The 6,000-nt window shown below is 41.1% G+C and overlaps 1 long non-coding RNA gene across 2 annotated transcripts in view; it reads left to right on the forward strand.

Moving 5' to 3' along the window:
* Positions 1–2,673, forward strand: part of LOC102188715 — a 44,844-nt gene extending 42,171 nt beyond the window's left edge. For both annotated transcript variants that reach the window (XR_310915.3, XR_001297035.2), the window contains one exon: positions 1,441–2,673. This is a non-coding gene — a long non-coding RNA (uncharacterized LOC102188715). The remainder of the gene's footprint in view (positions 1–1,440) is intronic.

Genomic DNA, 6,000 nt, shown 5'->3' on the forward strand with positions numbered 1-6,000 from the left:
GATACTTTAGAGACTCCAGCATTTTCAGTTTGATTAATTATGAGGATCAGAAATTCATCTTAACTGAGGCAAAGGATTTACGGAAAAGTTGGTCTGTAGGTGAGACAGATACATTTTATTTATTTATTTATTTTTATTGGAGGATGCTTTCTTTGCAGTGTTTTTAGTTTCTGCTGTACAACAGCATTAATCAGCTGTAAGTATACATCTCTCCCCTCCCTCATGAGCCTCCCTCCCTCCCATCCCCCTGTCCTAGCCCTCTAGGTCGCTATGGCGCACCAGGCTGTGTTATACAGCAGCTTCACACTAGCTGTTTTATACATGGCAGTGTGTTTATGTCAGGGCCACTCTCTTCATTCATTCCACCTTCTCCTTCCCCTGCTGTGTCCGCAAGTCTGTTCTCTACATCTGTGTGTCTGTTCCTGGTCTGGAACTCAAGAAAGAGGTCAGAATCAGAGACAAACACATAGCCATGTTATAAGCCTACCCATTTCACAACTCAGAACTGCAGGGAAAAGTTTATTTGCTATCACTGCTCTCATTCACCCTCTACAAATCTCAATTTGCTGGTTATTGGGGGATTGGTAGTATGAGGGGACAAACAAATAACAGTAACAAAAAATACAAGGAAATTGCCAGGTTTTAAACTTGGGCTCGTGTAAGCATTTAAACATTTCCTTTCAGTTTTCAGTAGTGTTTAATGTCTTAGTATAACTGCTCTCTTAAGCGTTTCTCTGTTATCTGAGTATGTGATGGAGGGGTGGCTTCTGTGATCTTATGGCTTGAAGAAGGCAGGATTCTCAGATTTCTATATTGTCTCACGGTTCCTCTGGTCACCATGGTGATGTCCTCTGTCAGCTGCTGCTCTTCTGTTTGGACTCCTCTCCTTCAGTTTGGTCAGAGCCCAGTGATGCTTCTCGGCTCTCAAGACCTCTGGTGTTAGAGACCCCTCTGAAATCTGGCAGTGAGTTGGGGTCAGTTCAGCTTGGATGGCTCACTTTGAGCCATGACCCTCAGCCTCACACAGAAACCTCAACTGGCTATCTCCCTAGCTAGATATTCTGGGGTTAACCTATGCCAGCTTTGGGGAAGCTAAGCTCAGAGTGCCTCTTTAACAAGACTCAATTGCCAAGCTTCTGTTACCATATTTTGCTACTTTCCTATTTATTTGCAGCTTGTTTAGTATTTGTCACTACCTACCCTTCCCTTCCAATATACATGTACATAAGAATATCAGCTCATGATAAGGGGGACCTTGTCAGTCTTGTTCATCACTGAATCACAAACTCCAAGGATAAGTACCTGTCACATGGGTGGCCCTTAATAGATTTTTGTTAATGAAGGACAGAAATAATAGATGAAATCCCTAAGTAAGAGTATATCAAGTGAGAACAAGATGAGGACTGAACTGTTTAGTTCATTTTCTACCTTCTCTTTTAGAGGTAGGAAGCAGAAGAGGTTCCAGGGAAGAAAACTGAGAACTGATCAAAAGAAGTATGAAGAGGATGGAGTGCAGAAGATGGGGAGAAGCATGTTCAGTCGAGTGTGATAATGCCCAAAACGTCAGGAGTTGAGTCGGAGTAACTGAAGCTGACAAGTCTGTTGATGACTGGTAATCTGGGGGAGGAAAGCAGTATCAAGATACAAGTCTGAGAAAACTCAGGTCTCAAGAAATTGTGCCATCAAAGGGAGAAGATAACTGTGGCAGCAAGTAAAGTCTTTTATGAAGATTGATGGTGAAGGTAAGAAGGAGTTGGGATTTGTCACTGGGCTCTTTGGAAATAGGACTCAATGGAGGGCTCTTTTCCCCCCAAGACAGAAGAAGCTTGGTGTTTTGATACGTAGGGAGGAACTGGTGAGGAAAAGAGAAGGAAGACTGAATAAAGAGATAATTCATGAGTTAAGGTCTCAGAACTTAACTGGAAAAGGATGAGATCAACCTTGGAATGGAAGGCAAGAAGGAAAGAGGAATGAGTGGGAAATAGAAGGTGTGAGGCGAATGGGAAGAACACACAGGAATTTCCATCAGCTTTTGCTTAATGAAATAGAGGTATCCAGATTATCCGCTAAGAGTACATGTATATAGACCCCTGTAAGAACTGGTCTCCTACCTCCCACACTTCATTTGCATGTTCTTTGACTATTTCCTGACTGAGGGTAAACAGCCAGGCTCCCTGGAAGTGCCTTTCCAAAGAGTTCTGAAGAAGAGAACTCTTTAGTTCTTGTTCAAACTGAGGGGACTTGGGTGCCCTGGAGTTCCACGGAATTCATATGCAGATGTCAATAGATCTCAAACTCAGCTCTGTTTGTGATCCTGGGTTGTGTAACTAACATGGATAATTCAAATATCACAACTTTCCGTTTCTTTTGTAACTCAATAACGCTGATTCATTATCAAATAAATAAAATTTATTTACTCCGAATGTTTCGTCTTTGTTGGTGCTCTTAACTGATGAGAGAGTCCATCAGTATGTTGTTTTGGATTAACTTATGAAAATGAAGAGTTTATGGATTATATGCTGATGGGAAAATTACCTGCTGAGGTAGCTTCATATTTGTTCTTTATTCTACTGATTTCATATATATGAATTTTGCAAAATGTGAGTTTTTTGAATGAGCACACACACACACACATATTTATATATATATAAGGAAGTACATAATGTGCATGTCTGAAGCCAAAATATTTAAAGTTATTTCGAATTAATAAAAGTTTATATGTAATAATACTTTGCTTGTGCTTTTTGACTGTCATTCATTTATTCATTTACCAAATGCTACAATGTGCAGGTTCTGTTCCAGGTGCTAGGAGTATAAATGCTCAAAAGATACAGTCCCTGAGTTTCAAGGAATTTATGGTCCGGTTATAGAAGACAGATGTTGTAATAAAACAAGTACTGTGGTATATTGTATGTGCCAAGAAAGAAATATGTACAGGGTGAACTAGGGCCTGAGGGAGGGAGTAGTCAATTTCTGTTTCAGAAGAGTGAGAACTTGCTGTCAAAAAGTTTTGAGGTAGAAGGCAGATTGCCCTGCACCCAGGGTAAGGCAATTGGAGATTCATTCCCTATGAACTGAAACTCCAAGAAGAGAAAAGCAGGATAATTAAGGGAAAAGGCTGGCCCCTGCCCAAACTCCCCAACCACGCATGCACAAAAAAGTCTCCTTGGACGTCAAAGGATGTTCTATACCCATACGCCTTTTTGGTAAAATCCATCTTGGCTAAAAGATGCGTGTGCACACATGGGAGGAGCCTAAGATATACCGAATGTGGACTGAACCAGCCAGTCAAAACGACTGGCCAAAGGAAACCCGTAAGAAATACCCCATAAAATTAATTCAAACTGCCATGACAGTGCAACTCAGGGACTGTTCCTGAGTCTGCTCGTGTCTGTCCACATGTACTGTACTCTTTTTCCTCTTAATAAATACTTCACATGCTTCACTATTTTCTGTATCTTTGTGGAAATTTTCTGCAAAGCCAACAGGCTGGGGCCCGTGTCATGGACCACTGGTCTAGTGGGTAGGATCTGATGCTTTCACTGCCATGCTGCTGCTGCTGCTGCTGCTAAGTCGCTTCAGTCGTGTCCGACTCTGTGTGACCCCAGAGATGGTAGCCTACCAGGCTCTTCTGTCCCTGGGATTCTCCAGGCAAGAATACCGGAGTGGGTTGCCATTTCCTTCTCCAAAGCATGAGAGTGAAAAGTGAAAGTGAAGTTGCTCAGTCGTGTCCGACTTCATGATCCCATGGACTGCAGCCCACCAGGCTCCTCCATCCATGGGATTTTCCAAGCAAGAATACTGGAGTGGGGTGCCATTGCCTTCTCCATGAGCCCACCTCAATCTCTCCTTGGGAACCCACCCCCTACCTCAGTCCCCACCCCCAAGCCACTGCAGGCCAAGGTCATCCTAGGTAAGTGTTACTGATGAAATGGTACCTGAATCTTGAAATGTAAGAAAGTGTTTTTGTTAAGTTTGCCATTAGATAATACGAAGTCTTTGAGGACAAAGAACTTCCTTTTATACAAGTTTGTATTCTAGCACAAAAGAAGATTTTGCCAATAAATGAAAGTCTCTTTAGGTTTCTAAACAATTTCAAATTTAAAACTATTGAATATTATAAAGGTATTTCTGTTTTCAAATACCAGCAGGTGGCAGTATTACCCCATGAAAAAAGACTGATTGCCAAAAGCTGAAAATGTCTTTCCTGAATTTCCATATCTGGTAATGAGGGTGTTCTGGATTAAAAATGGATGAGAAAAACTAAGTTTGAATTTTTTTATTTTTCTCAACAGGCCAATTGAAAATGCCAGTGTCAGAACCCCACCCCCCTCCTCCTTTCCATTCATCCTGAGCCCGAGAGATCTCCATAAAATTGACCTGGATACCTTTCATTTAAGGCTTGTGGGAGGCTGAAGCCCGCCTCAAGATTTCTCCACTACACTGACCCGAGAAGAAAAACAGCTCCCTGTCTGCCCAGTAAAAGCCAATTCACAGAAAATATTCGTGAATCTAAGAGATATTAGTGATGATTTGGGGAAAGGATGAAGGATAGAGTTTACACAGCAGCACTACAAACAAGCACAAGTGAATTGGCCTCCCAGGTCTCAAAATGTCCTTCAGCCATGCACCATCTTGAAGTTTCACGGAATTCTTTGTTTCAGCCCTTTATCTGGTTGGCTCCTCTTTTACCCTTCTTGGCCTTGGAACTTCAATTTCTTTTCCTTTTCTCCTTCTCCCTCTCTCTCCATCTCCTTCCTATTTCCCTTTTTCCTCTCCCTGCCTCTGTCTCTCCTCCTCCCTTTTTCTTTATCCTGGTTTTGCACCCCCCAAACCCACTAAGATTACCTACAGTAAAGGGCCTTTCCCTCTGTGTGATCCCCACTTCCTTAAAGGCATTAGTAGCAGTTTATTACCTTGAAACAGAAAGCAGACCAATTTTTCAGTTTTCAGTGTAATAAAAATACTTGAAAAAACATGCCCTGCAGATATTAAAAAAAAAAAATCCCCAAACCTGTGCTTTTGGATTTCAGTTGGTGTTTGCAGGTTTTTCTTTAGTAGGGTAATGTTAAGTGAGCTAGTTAGGGTCCTCTGCACCTCTCTGCATCTTCCATGTGCCTACAAAATAAACTGCCCTTGTAGCTCAGCTGGTAAAGAATCCACCTGCAATGTGGGAGACCTGGGTTCTTTCCCTGGGTTGGGAAGATCCCCTGGAGAAGGGAAGGGCTACCCACTTCAGTATTCTGGCCTGGAGAACTGTATAGTCCATGGGGGTCACAAAGAGTTGGACATGACTAAGCAACTTCCGTCCATGATCTATCATATTTGCATTATTTGCCTTTTTTTTTTTTTAATAGAGTTCCTCACCTCTGGTCCCAGATTAGGATCATTTAGGAGACTCTGATTGGTCTGCTATAGTGGACCATTTTTCCTCTAAACTTTTTATTATGGAAATGTGCAATACAAAGAATATTTGAATCTGTCACCTAGAATCTATGATTGTTAACATTTTGTTATATTTGCCTTCTGTGCATCTAAGTTTCTGATGCATTTCAGACTAAGTTGCAGACATAGGTACTTTTCACTCCTAGACATTTTAGCATTCATGTAATTAATTTTTTTTCAGGTTTTTTTTTCTAGGTAAAATTTATATAACTGATATTCAGATTTTAAGTGTACTATTAGATAAGTTTTAAGCAATGCAAAAGCCTGGGTTATCTAAACCCCTATTGAAATATAGAAAATTTCCATAAAGGATTTATTTGTTAGTTTTTCCATATGCAAGGAGTGTAAAATGGTTAAGTTCTGGACGTTTCCAGGTACGAGTACACTATTGGTAAGAAATTGCTTATTATAGTCTAATGGATTTTAAGTGAGTTTTATAGAAATCCAGTTCAAATTAAGCTCTGCATCTGTGCTTTTTGCTGTTGTTTCAGTTTGAGCTCTGACTTTACAAAGCAAGCAGAAATGCTCAGAAGCAAAATGGGCACTGCCTGTCAG

The sequence above is a fragment of the Capra hircus genome, chromosome 21, assembly GCF_001704415.2.
Source record: "Capra hircus breed San Clemente chromosome 21, ASM170441v1, whole genome shotgun sequence".
Taxonomy (NCBI): Eukaryota; Metazoa; Chordata; class Mammalia; order Artiodactyla; family Bovidae; genus Capra; species Capra hircus.